The sequence below is a fragment of the Teleopsis dalmanni genome, chromosome X (assembly GCF_002237135.1).
Source record: "Teleopsis dalmanni isolate 2A chromosome X, ASM223713v2, whole genome shotgun sequence".
Lineage (NCBI taxonomy): Eukaryota > Metazoa > Arthropoda > Insecta > Diptera > Diopsidae > Teleopsis > Teleopsis dalmanni.
In genome coordinates, this window is record NC_051848.1 from 76171518 (window position 1) to 76191596 (window position 20079).

Consider the following 20079-nt stretch of genomic DNA (forward strand, 5'->3'; position numbering starts at 1 on the left):
TTACTCTTTGCTCACATTTAACGAAAGCGATTTCTCTATAACATTTTATATATTAACTATTAACCTTAGATTGCATATATCACAATTACCTTACAGTATACCAAAATAAACTAGTGGAAGTATATTATCAAGTTAATAAGGGGTTCTGTTTAAACAGAGGATGTGTCTAAACCATCTTCAAAACTCAACTCAGTTTCGGGGTTTAATAATTTGATTATAATTTCTTCCAATATAATTATAATACAGTAGTACCTATATCTTACTCTGTTCTTAATGTTATCATAAAGTTATTTCACTGAAACTCAGTTCTCTAGAGAACAAAGCACCAATTACGGACAGACAGACGGTTAATATATTAATAGTTTTGAATTTCATGTGTGGAAGTCTTCATCAGTCTTCCACCCCTTCTCGCAGTTTCTCACATATACTGTGTGTATAGCTTGGAATATATAATATAATAAAATATTATCCTTTGATAGAGGGATTATAGCAGTAAGCCAACTTTATTTCAGCGGAGAGTACAAATATAATTTTCTATAAAAAAAAAGGTTGGGACCCTAAAGAGTTATATTACATATAAACGATAACTGAAAGCGGGTGGAAGTAATAAGTATCTGTTTTATAAGAATATGGTAATTAAGCTTTTTCTTATAGCTGTCTAAAATGGATATGTATCATTAGGGAACTAATACTTTTTTAATTCACTTTTACAGTCTTTGGTAAAATAGATGATAATTTTTTTTATATAAATATAATTAAATTTTTTTATTAAGTCTTCACTCTTATAGAATAATAATAAATATATACATTTTGAATCTATTTACAAATATTTTACAAAATTTTTATGCATTCAAACAATTAAAAATTAATCATAAAGCAGTGTTTAAATTTCGAAAAACAATAATTAAGTAAATTTATTAATAAATTAATAAGTAAGTAAATTTATATAGCTGTTGGTTACACGTTAGTTCTTGAAGTAGCAAAGCAAATGTAATTGTTGTTTTAAATAACGAAAATCAAGCTCATGCTGGCTTTGTGTGATAGTACGCTAGTCAACGGTTCAAAATTGGAAGGGTTCAAAGTGGTGCAATAATTATATATGGACAATTAAACCAATAGATGTTTCCGAAGACTACTGACAATGGATATTTGCAAAACACGAAGCAGTTGTATGGCGACCCCACGAATTTACTTGATTAAAAATAAAATTTCAAGATTTAGAAAATTTCTTACTATATACGTAGTACCTCCATTTCCTTTCCCAGATAGAATTTTTCACAAATTTGTATTTAATGAGTAATTCTTATTCTATAAGCCAATATTTAAATAAAAATGGTCTGATAAGAATGAAAAGAAAAGAGCTTGCTACGTAAATAAGTGATGTAGGGACTATATATCCTTGCACAAAGAAGGGACTTGAGTAGAAGCGAAAACGTGTTAATAATAAATAAGAACTTAAAATATATTAATATATATATTGTGGGGAGTTGGGACATCGCACTGTTCAACAAGTGGCCCCACTGATATCATTTTTGAGTTAAAACCAGAGTGGTTTCCGTTCGGATAACTGCACCGCTTGTTAATGCAAGCAGTAAATGAGCTGCTTAAAATATATATAAAAATATATTTAGTTTTGTCTGACTGCTGAATGGTTTAATGTGTTAAGGTATGATGTTTAGTCGTTCTCGTAAAAGATGAGTGGTCAACATTTGATTTAGAAACGGCCTGAACTTTGCTATTGTAATTAATTTTCATTATTTTCTTAAATATTCTTTACTGAAAGAATATTAGTAGCAAAATAAGCGCAATACTTCAATATGATTTTAATACAAAATCGTTCAGCTAGGAATGTTTAGAAATTATAGTATAAGGGGTAATAGTATTTTAGTACCTCTTTAATTCCTTTTAATTTACCAGCTTAAAATGCTTGAAAAATTGAGGGGCAGTCCTAAGCAGAGCTGGGCATATACAAAACTAATGATTCAATGTTTCTACGGTTATAATAGCGACAGTGAGCATAGAAAGTTTTTTCCATACTTATGTACGAAGTGCCTCAAATAAATGTTAGTACCAGTGCGAAAAAACGGAGAATATCGAATAAGATATAATGAAGAACTGGTTCAACTTCAAGCAACGCTTAAAGTAGATAGGATACGTTGTGCAGATGCAGTGGTCAGAAACTTCGAGAGTGAACTTAGGACAGTGAGAAAAAAAAGAAAGACCGAGAAATAGATATAGTAGACAGTATTCGACAAAATCTGAGAGATGTGAATGTCATAAATTGGAAGATTAGAGCCAAAAATCGGGAAGAGTAGAGGAATGCCTTAAAACAAGTTTAGGTCCTACATGAACTGTATAGCTATGAATGATAATGATTAAATTAAAGAGGTCATACGATATAGGTCTTTACCCTATACTGATGAGCCCCTCTTTTTAAAATTCCACACCTATTGAAATGTTCACTCTTGTCTGTAAAAATTTTACTGAAAAATCAGTAACTCCATTCTTTAACACAAAGGGTCAATAGGTATACCCTAACTCTATTCTTAGCTTATGCTTAGTTTCTCAAAAAAGACTATCTTAATTTCTTTGATGAGTTTTTTTCTTTTCATTCCTTTTAATGTATTTGTTGAAGTTAAAAAAAAACTTTAATACAATTTATTTACAGTCTATTCATTTATATAAATATTATTTATATAAATATTATTTATATAAATATTATTTATATTTGGTTACTTAATCTTTGAAGATATATAGAACTATAATGTAAAAACATAACTTTTATATATGGAAATTAGGGGCTTGCTTGATTTATTCAGAGATTTTGGACTGAAACCGTTATATATATACAGTATTTCAAGACAACTAGTTACTGTACTCCTTAACATATGGAAATATGTCCAGATTGATATTATAATAGCTTTACATAAGATCTTAGACCCAGCAAGCAATACATTTTATTTATATTCATACTAAATTGTTTTGCTTTTGCTTTTATCTCCAGCTTAATCTTCTATTTAAATGCATATCGAGATATATAACTCTGCTAGTACTGTGCAATGATATTTCAGATAAAACTTACTGAAACGCAGTTTCTTCGGTTAACGTAAATGTGATAAGAGCGGACTAAATGGTTGCCACTTGTATTTCCCAACGTTTGAGTCAAGTTTCTATGAAATAAACTTCTGCTTAAACTGGAAGAAATCTGGAAGATATTTCAGGTAAGGACGTCTGTATCTTCAGTGAAAGAACCACGTGATAAATATTTTGAAAATTCTCAAATCAAGACAAGCCACGTTGAATTCTAAGCAACTATAATATTTGCTAATTACTGGGAAAAGTTTAAGCGAAACGTTTTGAATTTAAAAATATTGGCCTATCAATATCGTAACGTGGTTAAATTATTATTATTAGTGAGAGGGGATGTAGCGCTGCAACCATCCGGTCTATTGTACCTGCTTCTAGGCTTAGAGTATGTCTCTAAACCTTGTTGCGTTGATAAAATGTAATATAGAACCTATAGTACAAAGTTTTATTGCCTCTTCCGTAAGAAGGTACATTCCCAGAAGTTTATTCCGTGTGTGCATTAGCGTAGGGCGTTCCAACAGTACATGTCTGACTGACTCTTCATTCTCTTCGCAGAATCTACAGTTTGCATGCCCAGTCTCGTAAGGTGGTGTTTTAGTTTACAGGGCAGCTACATTGCAGGCAATCAAATTATATCTGTTGTTTAAATATAAAGCCATTGTTCTTCTTAAATAGTTATTACTTTGAATATATAGCTGCTTTCAGTGTTTTATATGTTAAGAAACTTAAATTAAATGAAGAAAAGGTATTAATTAGCTCCCTCTACTCCAGCAGTAGTAGTAGTATTTCTTTTATTAAATTAAGGTTATATTTACATTTACAAAATTAACATTTTCAATAATTTATAATATATAAAACATAAATATTATAAATAATTATAAGAAAACTAATAAGAAAAACCTAACTTCATTTACATAATATCTAATTTTATCCTTATACGATTTTGGCATTTGCCGTCAATCGGGTACTCCAGCAGTATATGGACCTAAGGCTGTGCTTAATTTCAGCTTATTACTGCACCATCTTACAAACCGGTTTTTTGTTTCAACTATAAACAAATTGCTCTTTCTAATTTTGTGATGTTGTATACATAATATGATGTATTGTTAAATTTATGACATTGGCTTATAACATATGTATATCGTTAAATTTATAATATTGGCAAATATCTTTTTGAATGTAGTCATTTGTATTTGTATAAAGAACTTTGGAGAATGCCAATAGAGATCTTATTGATGTGCTCGATTTAATTAATGTCTTGTTCTTCACTTCACACTCACACAATCCTCTAACATTCTTGTTTCTTGCGATATGCTGCGTTTTTTGTTCATGAAAGCGTTGCAACAGCCTGAAACTATGCACTATAATATATACAAAGTAAAGTGCATTTATGAAAGCAACACTGCTTTCCAAATTTCTAAGTTCGTAATAGACTAACTACCAAAATCAACTCGTATTTTATAATAAATTACATCAGTTTTGTTTTCATATGTTAAACATACTTTATTTTAAAGAATTTTATACAGAATAATTTTAATATACATAGTTATTCATTATATATATTTTAAACAATAATAATGAAATCACTCCTTATATATATTAAATGTTAATAATTTTAATGCTTCCAAGATGTTTTTTTTGACAAATTCTACTTAAATGAACTATATATAAAGCTGCATTAAATAGAGGATATTTATAGGTATATTTCTAATTTTTTATAATGCAATAATAAAAGTATTCTGCAGTAATGACACACAAGACTTTAATTATAGCCTTGTTAATTATATATAACAATTGACAGTTAAAATTACAAACATGACAGCTGAAATTATAAACAAAACTTTCATGTAAATTCACTTTAAAAAGTGAAATAAGTGAAATAGTTTTAAATATAAATAAAATTTTTTGTTGACTGTATATAACAGTTATTAAATAAAAATATATATACTATTATATTATATATATTTTAGTAAAAACTAAGAATATTTGTTAATAATAAATAAATGCAATAGCTCTCAAAACAAATTAAAAGAAAAAAAACTAATAGGTTTTGGTTGCCTGCTACTAGCATTTATTTCACATAAAAAGTTGAAATAAAATATTGAAAATTTTGTAAAAAAACAAATTTTTTTATATATTCTTTTTCGTGCGAAATGGATATTAATATTATACAGCTAATGCAGTCTAAAACTGCAAGTATTGCACAAGTTGGATGATTTAAACAATATTCATTATAAATATTGGCAACTCTTATAAAATCTCAAACATAAAAAGCAATAAACTGAATTCAAATTTAAGTACTAAATTATTTTTGAATAAGAAAAGTTCTTAATAATATTTAAAAAAAGTGATTTTGAATATTTTGAATAAAATATATAACCCTTATCAAAAATTTCAACATTTTAAACATTTTTATATTGCTTTTGTTAAACTACATTTGCAAAATCCGCTTTGTGCGTAACACAACACAAAATATTGTTTATTCTCATATTCTTTGCTTGCAAACGTACATTTTCTTTGGATATATGAAAAACACAATACACAATAATTACCAAGAAGCAGTTTGGAACTTTGTGTTTTACACAGAAAAGGTTCATTAATGTAAAAGTGGTGAGTGTGGTACCGTTTCTACGTTTATTTTAGCTATTCATAGGTGCCAACTGCTGTTCTTTCTGTTTCGGTTTCAGTTTGTTTTGTTTAGCTGCTGCAGTAGTTATGTTTGAATGAGAGCGGCGCGTTCTAACACATTAATTTTATACGCTAAATTCTTAAATGAAAACATTAAATATAAAGTTAAAGAAATATATAAAAAAAAATCTCAAAAAGGATATATAAATAATTAATTATTGCGTTCAGTTGAAAGTGAATTAAACTACTTGTTTCAAATATTTAAAAAAAAAAAAAATTTATATATGATAACAAAAGTGTTACACAGGAATGCATAAACAAATAAAACAAGAATAAATATTAATGTAAATCCATAAGAAAAACTATATTAAAGGAGTAATATTTTAAGAAAAATATATTCTAAAAATAAAAGGAAGCAATTTTTAATATTTGAATTCTGGCTGCACCAATGGCGTCTTCCGCCTTAACTAGAACTACTACTATCAACTCAGGTTTGTGCGCTTAATTTAGCCGTATTTTTGTGTGTTTGTAAATTAACAAACTATGTAGCATTTAAAATCATAATTTTCAAAATATTTGCAAGCTTTGGTTTTGTTAACCTTATCACAATAAGATATATATTCGCTTTTTTGTTTTTTTAATTTTTCTTTTTTTTTTTTTCGCTTGATCTTAAACTATACAGAGCTCCTCCCGCAATAGACTTCAATTTCATACCGTTCCTCACAAGCCAAACAAAGGAACTTTGTTTATTTCCCCCATTTTCTTTCAGTTCTTCTTTGCGTGAGTTTTTCACCCTTCGACTTCTATATAATTTTATTTTGTGTTGTTCGTGCAGCCGTTTCTGTATTATGGCTCTTGTTTTAGTTTAATTTGTATGCTCTTCTATTCTTGTTTCTTCCAGTATAATGCTCTTGCATTTTTTTGTTGTTATTGCAGTACAGCACAGTATGCCGCTGTGCAGCCTGCGCTGCGTTGCGCTGTTTGTTGTTTGCAACAGACAGCAATACAACTTTGTATGTAGCAACGGAGAACCAATCTCGAAAATACCTCATTGCTGCATATCTTACATCTGCGTATACATATGTATGTAATGATGCCATGCTATATTATACAGCATGTTTTAAATTCCATTTGCCGTATGTATTAACGCACAAATATACAATACAAAACCAAGAATAAAACGAAAACAAGAATAAAGAAGAGAAGAGAAAAAACGACACACTGTAAGCAAACATTAAACCAATCTGCATGGCTTGATTCAGTTAATAACACCGTCGTCGGTTTGATGTAGGAAATATAATTTTTCAAATTTTGCAACAAAAATATTCTTTGTCTATTATCGCGTATGGAATTATAGATATGTATAAACGTGTGCCATATTTTTGTGTATATGTACAGAGCACAGCGTAAGTGTATGACTTCCTTCTAAACAAAATAAATAAATTTACAATATGCGGAAGTTATTATTATTAGGGTGCCAGTGTTTTCGGGATATATGCTTAAATGAAGTGTGAAGTGTAGTGTAAGCGCAGTGTAGTGTTTAAAGCAAAATGTAAAAAATGTTTTCGTTTATGTATGTACAATAAAATAAAATTATTATTAAAAAAAAAACAACAACAAGTAAAATTACAAAAACACATTAAGAATTTAGGGATTGTTTTTGCTATTTGCTATTATTTGTCATACTTAAAAAAAATCATATTTCTACTTTATTATTACTTTTTTTTTATTATTATTTTGTATTTCACACCTTTGTTTAGTAGATGCACACAGTGTTCAATAAAAAAATATTGTTTTTGTTATTTTTTGTTTTGCTTCTTTTCGTATTAATTATTGCTTTACGTGCATAGTATAAACGTTACCGGCTTTTTTAATTGGCGCACATTGCCTGCATTAAACAACAAATACAAATACAACAGCAACAAACTTTTTATTGCGTGTACTCGTACTGATAGCGATATCGATAGCAATGGCGATGACGATGACGGCGACAACGACAACGACAAAGACGAAGACGACGATCCGACCATGCTTATGTAAAAAATGAACCAGTACTCTAAGGAAAAGCTTTTCAGACAAGACAAGGCATGAAATGTTGTTTTTGTGTTTTTCTTTCGCCGCGACCGGTGTTGTTATGGTTTTGGTAATATTTTCAAAGCAATTTTGAAATTATACTTTGTCACATCTGGGATAAGTTAAGCTAGTTTCCAGCAAGCATAGTTTCGTTTTAATGAACTGCTGCTTTGAAGCTTTGTATCCCATTGACTGCATGCATGCATTGCAAGGATTTAACATGAGTTATTAGAAAAATTATTTAACGTCCACACGCCGAATAACGAATAACGAATTCATTTGCACAAATTGAATGACAATTTTGCAAATTATATAATAATTTCACAAACTTTACATGTTTTATTTACAAATATAATGTATAAGTCTATATGCATGTGTTTCCTGAACTTCTTCCTAAGTTACGGACATCATTCATTCATTAACTAACAATAGCACTGTATAGTAAGTAGTACGTATAGAATAGAGGTTTTAGGTTGCAGTGTATGTGTTACCACCTGCTTTCAAAGAAAATTCTAATAAGAACAGATTTTTCCAAATCTTGAATGTTTCTTAAAATTGTTGGTTCCTTGATTGGTGATGCGCACTAGCATCACTTTATTACCACACACATCCGGTCATCAAAGCCTAAGATAAGCTTTATAATGATCTGTAATTTAATGTCCATATAAGAGTTTCTAATTCTTGAAGTATACTAGCATATACTTTATATAGCTGTAGTTTTATATTTTTGTTTTGTAAAATTGAACATTATCCAAATCTTGACTCTTGCATAACATATTTGGTTGGATAGTTTTGATGGCGACCGGGCTTCTTTCTCTATTCAAGTAACGCATAGGTGTCGTTTTGTTGCCATAAACCTGGTTATAAAATCTCAAGCTCCAATGTTTGGCTTATTTTATAAATTTTCTAGATTTAGTTTGTATTCAAAAATTCATATTAAGGCTTCTAACTTTTGAAATTGACTAGTATATAGCCACGCTTTATGTTAGAATAACTGAATCATATTTGGAAGTCAGTTTTGTTATTTCAGAAATTAAACTTTTATTTCGATCGTTGTTTTTAGTACATATATTTCTATACATATTTCGGTAAATTCACTTTTGCCTTCATCAGAAGAATTCCTAATATTGATGTCCAAAGTAGAAATATTTATATTAATATAAATATTTAATTATTATAAGTAATTCTGAATCAAAAAAATATTTAAAATCCAAAAATCGGTTTTAATTTTTAAATAATTTTGTTGATCATGAATTATATAACGTCTAATCCTAAAATAGTTGTATTGTCAATTGAGAGCTTATGTGAGAATTTATTTGGTCATTCTATGTTGTTTTTGATTTTGGACACAGAAAAAACCATACATTATATATTAACGAAATAGAGTTGCAATAGATAGAGTGTATTTTCCTTTACAAGATCTATGTATATTTAAAAGTTCTTTAAAAACAACTGAATCATATCAATGTGTTCCTACAATTAAATTTGTAAACTTTATAATGGAGAATAATCCCATTTTAAAAGTTCAAAATGTTGGGAATTATACGGTGATAGTTATAAAAAGTAAGCAGGTATCCTTCCGCTATCCTTAGCGGTGATTATGATTATAACTATTATTTTCATACTTTCCGATTTTATATTTTGTGAAAATGTAATATTTATTTTGTAGATATGTTAATTTATAACACAATAATCTGATTACTAGATAGATACAACTATCTGATTACTATCGAAACCATAAAGTGGCCCTTTGTTTCACATAGGATCTATGGGAACTAATATAGATATGTTTACATAATCTCACATTTTTACATAAATTATCACATTTATTAATGGGCAACACTGTTTTAAGTAATGTGACGAGATACACAAAGCCTAGTTACCGTAACTAAAGAAATGTTTGTCGTGCTCTTTGATTTTCAAATTTTATATTTATTTTATATTTATAAAATTTTATATTTATAATTAAAACAAAAAACAATTTCATATTTAATTTGACCATAACTGTCTGCATAACATGGATTATATTAATTATTGCTTCAATTTAAAATTTAGTTTACTAAGAAACTCAGTAAACGTAAATATATATATCTATTTAAATTCAAGTAAGTTCGTATGTAAGAACTGTCAAATCGACACTTCAGTGTACATTGTAAAAGTGGGACTAACTGCTTTATATTGTTTTAACTGAACATTTGCTCTGAGTTTACTCAACTCTATTAACAAAAATGTTTCTATCAACATGTATTTAAGTAAATTAAAATTGGTTAGCAATAAGAAAAAAGTGATACATTTATCCACAAATCGTTTAAGTGATTCATATTCAATTACTCAGTATTTATAATATAATAACTCGTTGATAGATTTGTAGAAACAAAATGTTACCGGACATACTAGGTCAATTCCCTTGATTAAAATCAGTTTTGTCTAAGTCTTTTTCGCATGGTTTAATTAATTATTAGTATTGAAATATTCAATCACTTTTAAAGCGGTTGAAAAGGTGATTAACCAATACATGAATAATTTTTTTGTTCTATTCCTTCCACACATGTTTTTTGTTTGTTTTGTTCTTCTTCATGTGTGTAATGTTCTTTTACACAAACTCACAATCAAACTCAGTTCATGCGAACAAATTTTCAACCTGCGAAATTGTCTGGTATTGTCTCCAACAAAAATTAATCTATCAAAATAATCTTCAAAAAGGAATACAGTGTATCCAGACTGAGCCAAATATTTTATGCTGTAAAAGTTTTTATTTTTATAAAAAATTAAATTCTCGAAATACTTTCGAAACGAATGTGCAATATTTCATTTATAATTTATTTTCCGATGATTATGTCTGAGAACTTTTTTCGATCTAAAAAAAAGGGGTTTCTTCCAAGAATAGTAAAAAATATTTAAATTTTTACTGACAACCAAGTAACAATCCCTAGTTTGGGATGTCATTATTTAACCTTCTCATACAATGTCCTATATATTTGTATAAGATGTTAGTTCAGTTAACGGTTACCCCGACATGGGCACAACTTAACACGACAACCACTTTTTTCAACTTAAAGGCTAATGTACTCACCATAAGTAACCATAAGCATTAGATATATTTGTTTAAGTTCAGTTTTGCGTGTAGAATACTTTAAAATACCAGAATAAAGAAGACAGAATGGAGAGGCAAACAAATTAAACGTGTGACAATCAAAACAGATCAGAATAACTGATTTCCTACGTCTTCTGTCGAATACAATTAATTACAGTACTGAAAAAACACTGTATTACGGTTTGCCAGGTTTAGCGGTTAGGATCCCTTTCGGATGACTGCTGTCTTAGCTGTGAAATAAAGAAAAAATAAAATAATTTTAACCATCTATATACTCTGTCAATATTCAGCACTCAACATAGCACTAAAAAAAATAATTGTCTCTTTCATGAAAACGACAAAGTTGTTGGTAAACTCAAAATATGGATAACTTCACCTGAAATTCTTTAAAATAGTCAACTTGTCTTAACCCAGTGATATTGTTGGTCTGCTTTTAGGACTATTGTAAGCCACGACTCTAACAAGACAGGCTGCCATTGTTGAAATATATTAATATTTCAATAAAAAAAAACTTATCATATATTAAGGTAATTAAGTTACACATTAAAAGTTCTACATAACATCACTTCCAATGTGTTTTCAAAATTTTAATAAGAAAAATCCTTATTGTTTATTAAAGTAAGTTAAAATAATTAACTTACAAAACTTTAACTTTCATTGATTCACTTGTACTATTATCGTAAATTTGTTTTCTTTTTTTGGAACGATTTCAATGTGGCATTGTTGCGTTTGAACCTCTGGAATCAATTTAAAGTCGTGAATTCACTGGTCAAGCGACACTTAATAAAAGCAAGTTAGATCTCTTATTAAGCCAATTTATATGTTGTATGCAATTAAAATTCGTGATTTATACTGTAGTGTTTATAGTTTGCATTCCATGGTTTTGGAGATATAGTGGAGATGGAGATATAGTTTGTCTGAAGAATCAAAGACCTCTGTCTGCAATTAACCTGTTCAACTGATACTTGACAGGACTTAAGTGTTGAATCTTTTTCATTCAATAGAGAAGATTATATAATACATATATAAACTGAAAAAGCTTGATTTGCTTTTTTGCATTTATATCATATCCATACTACTATCAACACTATATATAAGCCCTACACAGGTTTTTTTAGTTGTTTCTGACTACGTACTTTTGATCATAAAAGTTTAAAATCAATCTTGTTTAATTTCCTATTAGAAATGTTATTGTGAAAAGGGGTAGTGCACTGCGACCTAAATGATCTGTTGTCCCTTGTAGAAATGTTATAATGATATAAATTCTTCAAGAAGTGATTATTGGTATATTGCCTCCAAAATTGTTACATATCCTGTAAGCTTTTTTATTGGTCATTTTCTGTTTCAATAAGGTGTTTACACGTTTATTCTGCCATGAAGTAAGACATCAAAGTTTCTGAAAACAACTGAAAACAATCATGAGAAGAAGGGCTAAATAAGAAGTATAGGGCTAAATCCCTATCATCCTAACCATTTCATATATAAGTTATAAAATTTAAAGATAATAAGTTATACTTATTACGCATTGTTTTACTTTTGCTTTAAAAAAAATGCATGTATTTTTTTAGCCCATTTTTTCTATTTTAGTTTGGATCAATAGAGCAGTCATATATAATGTATCTTATTTAAAAAGTTGGTTGTCGTCTAGCTTTGTTTACACATATGGCAATGTTTTTTTTCTATCTTTAAATGCACAATTAAAAAATAAATAAACATAATGAAGAATTTTTTTATTTCTTTTTTTTTTTTTGTTTGTTTCAAGTAATAGTATAAAATCCTCAAGTATTTGATTTATATTTGCAGTTTATGCGGTTACATGTCCAACATGTCCGTTGTATATAACGTCAAACATTTCAATCCAGACTCATTAAAATTCTATTTTCCATACAAGCTTCCACAATATTTGTTTCGCTTACGAATCAAATGTCTCATATTATACATTCGACAAGAAAGACGATCAACATTCATGTTTCAAGAACTTTACTAATACACGGAAAGCACAGCACGATGGTCTATATGGATGTATACCCTTGTTTTTCTAAATGATTTTCTAATTCTTACATACAGTATTTTGAAATCTTGTTCATAGAGCAATATTTAAAATTTTCTCAATTTGATTTGATGAATTCAAAAGCATTCGATTAATGATTTTTCGATTATTCGATGATTCTTCAGTTCTCAGTTCTTCAATTTTAAACAAAAAAATTTTATTCGCAAGAAACCATTTAACCAACCATTCTCTTTGCTTTTCAGTTTCTTCCCATCTTAGTTAGTTTCTGCTAACCGCAGCAGTTGCTGTGGACGTGAGAACTTTAAAGTTTTTATAATTTGTAAGAGCAGCAAATAATAATATGGGTTTCAGCTTAACGTCGCTCATGGGACTTATATTGTTCGTAAATTCTAGCTTATGAAATAGCCTCGAAGCTTATGTCGAGACTTATGAATGTGCTTACTTGGTGTGGTGTTGTTAGTGTGTGTGACTGATCGGTTTTCTCAAAATGTGACCGAAAGACTGACACGTGTTGGCTTTTAAAATTTAATGTGTGCAACATTTTATTATATCGAAGAGTGAGTTGTGCAATTGTAGTTTTGTGAAATAGTTAGGAAACAATATTTCAAGAATTTTTAAACGAGTTGAAATAAGCTGAATTATCAGTTTGACTATGAACTATTGTTAAACATTTAAAAAATATTATTCTGCTTTCATAGTATACCAAGTCTCTACAGTTCTGGACAAAGATATCAAAAACGATTGATGGATTCCATCGTCTTCTCATAATAGCAACTCCTTTATTATGAGTATGCCCCTTATTGGGTACCGTGCTGCTTTTAGATTTTAGAAATGAAATAAATTTGTTTAGAAAAGGAAAACATGGAAAGCGTTCATAAGGTCTATACAGTAGAGACTCAAAAATTAGAACCACTTGGTTTCTTCGGTAGTTCGAATTTGCGAAAAGTTCCACTTTCTGAACTTTTTTATTTCTATAAAAAATTATTAAAAAATTAAAACTACATAAAAATTTATTTTACATTTGAAATCAATCCTTATTAAACATTATTGTATAAAATATTCAGTAATGTTTATTTGTTGTTTGGATTAGTCAATTTTTTCCACAATGCTTTCGTTCCGGAGAGTTAAGAGATAGAGATTGGTCATGTGATCAGTAGGAAACGAGTCATTTTTTCGCACTAGTTTGTTAAGATATTGATGCTTTCAATTGCGTCAGAATGTGGATTGGGAACGCCATCTTCACTGTTTTCTCAGAAGAACTGAATAAATCTTCAAGCAGAAGTAATTGTCATTAGGGAAGCTATAGCTTGTTTAAAATTGAATGATATATTTAGCAGGAATACTATTACATACTATTAGACAGTCAAGCTGCTTTAAAGTTCTTGAGTTCAGTTCAATTTACATCTGGGACGGTTTTTGGACTGCTACCTATCACTAAACGAAATGTGGACACAACGAAATGTTAACCACGTAGGTTATGGTTAACCTAATCTAACCATATACACGATATTTCGTTTCAAAATAGTTAATTTTAATAAGCTCATTCCATGATCCGTTACCAAAAAAATCCTTAATATCTCAAAAAATTGTTATATTAAATTTTGTAGTTTAAATCGTATATTAATTTTTTAATGCATTAATGTCTAATATGTGTCTTTCTACTTAAATAGGTTCGGAAATTATAATGCTTCAAATTTAATTTTTTTTTTTGGGAAAAGTTTGAGGACCTTTAATTACGTTACATTTTTTTTTTTGTAGTTTTACATAAATCACCATATTATAATCTGGTGAAGTTTGAATTGTTAAAAAATTGTCCGTATATCACGCACCGCTTTCTCGTACTCGTCCTTGAAAGGAGTTACCACCTACTGTTTCTGCCATGTTTCGTTTTTTTTTATTTGCTTTTTTTTCTAGATTGTTTTTTATTCTATATACTAAATGAATACTTTGTTGTTTTTTTAAATAAATAAATTATTTTGTATTGCTTTTTATGAATAATTTAAGCTTCAATATACATGTATTGTGTGAAAAGTGATCCAAGTTATAAGTTACGAAGCTCTATTATTTATTATTATTTCTCAATTCTCTTGTTATTGTTGTGTCCCGCAAGGATCTGCTTGTGTAGTCCCTCTTGGGAGTGTTCACAAGTTGTCTCTTGGTCGTCGAACTCGATGAGTGGCCTTCGACTGTTGTTAGAACCTAATTCTATTCAGAATGAATACAAAAAAAAAGTGCGATTCATTTAGATTTGGGTATAACTGCTATAAAATGTAACAGTAGTTATCATCACAGTTCCATATAAGGCTGTATAAACTACACATATTAAACAATCGAAAGTGTATTTACTTCATAATGATATTTAATACGGGGTGTACGAAAAATACAGTTTGTGTATTTGCACGAAGCCACATCAATGCAGATTTTTTAAGTGGAGATATTAAAAATGTTCGTGTGAATTTTGTAAGATCTGAAGAACTTGATTTCATACATACATAGTTTATTAAAATTACACTAAATTTGGTATTAAAAAATTAAAGTAAAATGGATGAAATTTTCGTACTGTACTTCTTGGTCAAGCCGAACTTTTGGCTAAATCAAATCAAATCAAATCAAATAAAAAATTGCGCATATAATTTTAATAAGTAAAATTTAGGTTTTTACTTAAATCGTACCATTTGAGCCAAAAATACTGAATGGCCATATTAATTATGCATAAATACTTACAAAATTACAGAAAGGTAAAAATTAATAATTTTAAAAAATTATTTAAAATCAACCGCACATGAATGAGTGTTGTTTGTGAAGGATCTTTAAGCTTTGACAGAGCTAAAGCTCACTCAATTTTTACTTTTTATTGCGTACTTTTCTGAGGTACAGTGGAACAAAATGATAAGTTGCACCCGCTGCAATGTATAAAAACAATAAAAATGAAAATATAAGAAAAAGGAAACTGTCTCCCTTCCTTATATTATATTTCGAAATTGAATGTTCACGTATTGTTGCTTATAAAAATAAATACATCCATATGCATGGATGAATGTATACATTCGCATATACTCGTGTATATACATTGCGATTGACATTTTACTTGATGCGATATGAAGCCCAGACAACGCTAGCAGCAGCAACAGCAGTAGCAGCAGCATTTTTGAAATGCCACAAAGTATAAACGTATCTTAAAAACTAGAAGGGGACCATATGTCGTTGCCGACAATATTATATGTATCTTTGTTGTCTAATTTTTTTTTACAGATATTCTTTGTTTAATGTTTTCAAGAATCGTTGTCCTCATTGCTGACTAATTTTCAGGGTTGTTTGGCCTTTCTGTTTTGTCTTTCATTTTGTGAATTTTATATACATATATAATTATTTTTTGCTTGCTGCTTGTGCTGTGCGCTGTGCGATGTGTTTACCTAACTCGCCTTTGTACCTTATTTTTTCCTGCCAGTCTGCTGACGGTAAATGCCCATGAATGCAAGCAAGGAGCAACTGCTTAAACAAAAAGCAGAGACATGGTACGTACGTACTTACGAAATTGCTTTTAGAGTATCATACGAATATCTGCAAGTCGGCGAACAACAACTACAAAGACACAACGAAAGAGTACGTTCTTTATTCTGGCTTGTATGCGCTCGTACGTACACCTTGTGTGATTATGTGTTGACTTCGCACACATACACATATAACTGAATACACTAATTTTATACACCAGCAACAGCGGAAGTAGCAACCGTCATGAACCACTGTTACGTCAGCTGTTAAAGCAAAAAGGGTTTTATTCATAGTTTTTTTTTTTTTGTGTGTGCTTGGCTTTAAGGCTTGCTTGTCTGTTTGCCTGCTTGCTTTCTCGCTTGTAGAGTTCATATTCCTCCAAAGCTTTGTTGATTGTGTGTTCCGCATTTATTTCGTTCCCATAATTTTGTTCTGTTGCAGGATTTTGTTGAATCGAATTACAGCTGCCAATACTAAGAGTGTTGTTGTTAATAAGGGTGAGGTTGGTGATATCGGCAGCATCTGTATACTTAATGTTGTGTTTTGCTGCAATTTTGATGTTGCTGGCGACGCTGATGGTGGTGGTGGTGGTGTTGATGGTGTCGGTAATGGTGGGGAGGTTTGCATTTGTTGATGACAATGACAATATTAGGGGTGGTGTGCATTGGCTTGGCTGACTGTCCATTTTTTTGAACGGTATTTTAATGGTGGTTGAAAGAGGATATTAATTTAAGTAAAATATCAAAAATATTTATATTTGCAATGTATAGAACTTTGATATTACCTTTTTAAAAAGTTTTACTTCCTGTTGATGAATCATTCGGGAATCATCAGCGGCGGAACGCCATTAAGGAGAATAAAAATAACCATTTGATTGTAGTCGTCTGGCTGACTTGACTATATATAGACGAAAGTTTTTTTAACTGTGTTTGTGTTTATGTGAATGTATGTATGTTTTGGTTGGGTGGCAGGTTTATTGGTTTACAGTGCAAATTGTCGAGTGCAATCAAGTGCAGCAGGCGGCGGTTGAAGTTTAGCAACTTACTTTGTGCCTTTGCCAATTGTGCCTTTGCCAATTGTGCCTTTAGTAATTGTAGCCCTCTTCCTCCTTCTTGTTAAATGCCTTGTCTGTACGAATAACTACAAGGTGGTTTGTACATTTTCACATTGATATGGATATGGATATGTACATAGGTATTTACTACAATCAATGTACGTGTATTGAATATTTCATTAACACACAAAGTACGGTTATGTTTCTTTTGCAAAAGGTGCAGTTCGAGCAGATTTTACCCTCAATTCAATAACATTATAATCTGTACTTATTCTTGTTTTATATATCCTGCGTCTGCGGGTCAATAAACTTTTATGCTTTAGGATTTACAGGCGCCGTAAATGGATGATAGGAAGCGAAAGTGTATTTTGTTTGCTGCTTCGAAATACATTTTCATTCCTCGTTAATATTTTCTTTTCGTTTTTTTTTATATATATATTTTTTTATCATATATATCTTATAGACAATATATAAGTAAATACAAACAAAAAAATAAAAGTTACAATCCAGTTTTGAAGTACTAAATTTGTTAAGAACACTTACACTCGTCCGTCCTGTCCATTGATGTCTAAATATTTGTTGGTTGAAAATTTTTATAAAAATTATTTTACCTTAATTTTTCAAAGAATAATCATTAGCGCATCTTTTCCTGTATGAGCGGTATCAAATAAATAGTTAGAATATCAACTTATACATACAGTTAATTGATGAAGTAATAATATGTAACAAAGGCACCAATATCTTCAGCACCAATATGTAATATATCTACGCAGTTCACACTATATTACTTTAATGTAAGGTGCCGAACAGTTTTACAATTACGAGAAAAAAATTGAAAAGTGTTTTTACCCGAGAATACAACAATTTTTTCAAGCATCATTTATAGCTGTTGCAATATTTTACCCAGCGCTTACTATTCCGTTTTATTGGTAGAGATCTTCTGATGGCACTTCTGTAGTTTAATCTTACCTGAAAAAGCAACCTGCGAATATATGGAGGGATGTTGATATATTTGTTGTCAGTTTAACTTATCACACGGTTCATTACTGCTTACTGGCCGATTTAATTTGTAGTCCTGGTAATTTGCCATTTAGTTAAATTACATTATTTTATAAAAATAATAATGATAAAAGGTGTTAAAATTCTAAAAAATAGATTACTGTTAGGTGTAAAAAATGTTATTTATTCTGCTATTACTGAAAAGTATTTAAGATTAGAAATATAAATAGCAAAAATAAAACTGTAAATCTTCTAGGTGTTCATGACATCACGAAGGAACTAAACTATACTTACTATACAGTATAATTATCATAATATTTGTCTAAACAACCCGCATTGGCTCTTTATCTTCATCATGATTTGTCTATACTATTCGTTGTGCATCAGAACTTCATTCAATTTCTTATAATTATTCTGTGGATTTTATGAATACATGAAGTTAGTTCAAGAAAATTGCAAATCTTCTGAACAGTCATTTCTATATGTTACAACAAATAACAAATCATGACATTTGACTACCTTATGAACTGACGAAAAGAAATATAATTAGTTTTATTGCAAATCTCAATAATATATATTTGGAGCTAATACTGCTTAATTTAGAGCTACTACTACGACTTATTGCAATTTATTCTACCAGGAATTAATGCGGTTGAAAAAAAAATTTAATAAGAAGTCCAATTTTGATTAAAAAGAACATAGCCACACTAAGCCCCACAACACATTCTTTGTGACTCAATAAATTCAGGGAAAACGTAATTGCGAAGTTTTGTTACACACACCATAATGTCGTGGTGTTAGATCATTCTTTGTACCATTATCTTCTTTAACCATTTTCTTGACGTAAACTTGACTAGAAAAGTCTGATTATTATTCTGAAGATGGTCAAAAAATTTCAAAAGGTTACATATATGCTTTTAAATTAAAAAATTTTTTTTCTGATTTCGACTAAAAAACGCCGAATACTTATTGGCTAATTCATTATTTTTCTCTATTAATGCTTGTCTGGAACGAATTCTTTTGGAGTTTTGGATGTTTACTTGATTTTCTATATTTTCCGCAATAGTTCTTTACAAATCAACTTTTTTTGAAAAGATCTCATTTTAAATAAAATGTATCTAATAGCTTAAACTTAACATTATAAACGCATTATATCTCTTTAATGCAAACAGCATATTTGTTTACTTTACAAACAATGATGGATCTGTAATTGGAATGTTTATTGCAATTGAAAATATCATACAATTTTTATTACTACAAAAACATAAACCTCTGTGTTAGTATAAGGATTACTAACACACAGTTTAGGGTTAGTGCATAAAGTTTCTCACTTAAGCTGGATCGCTGGGCAATTAGAATTCTATAATTAATATCTTTACTGTTGTTGATATTTTATAAAATCTATGTAAATTATGTAAACCTCAATGTTTTAGGATAGAGATTAAAATAACTCATTTAACTGATCACACAGTTTAGCGCGCACACAGTTGCCTCACTTCACCTGATCTGTTCGTTGGGCAATTGGGGTTTTGCAAGTTCAGATCACTTTTATGGCGGCATATACAAGTACATGTGCCCATGGTTCTGTTCGGTATTGCGATCGCTTAATAGTTGTGCTTTGTTTCCAAAGTAAATTTCAGT

General features: G+C 29.6%; 1 protein-coding gene across 3 annotated transcripts in view; it reads left to right on the top strand.

The window, feature by feature from the left end:
- Positions 1 to 20079, top strand: part of LOC119687899 (brain tumor protein) — a 55909-nt gene that overhangs the window by 1937 nt on the left and 33893 nt on the right. Inside the window, exon 1 of one of the 3 annotated variants that reach the window (XM_038102443.1) lies at positions 5773 to 6206. The exons of 1 other annotated variant lie outside the window; for it this stretch is intronic. The gene's annotated coding sequence lies outside the window, so the exon portion shown is untranslated. Of the gene's footprint in view, positions 1 to 5772; positions 6207 to 6769; positions 7122 to 20079 lie in introns of those variants that run through there. One more of the 3 variants, XM_038102445.1, reaches the window with a different exon arrangement.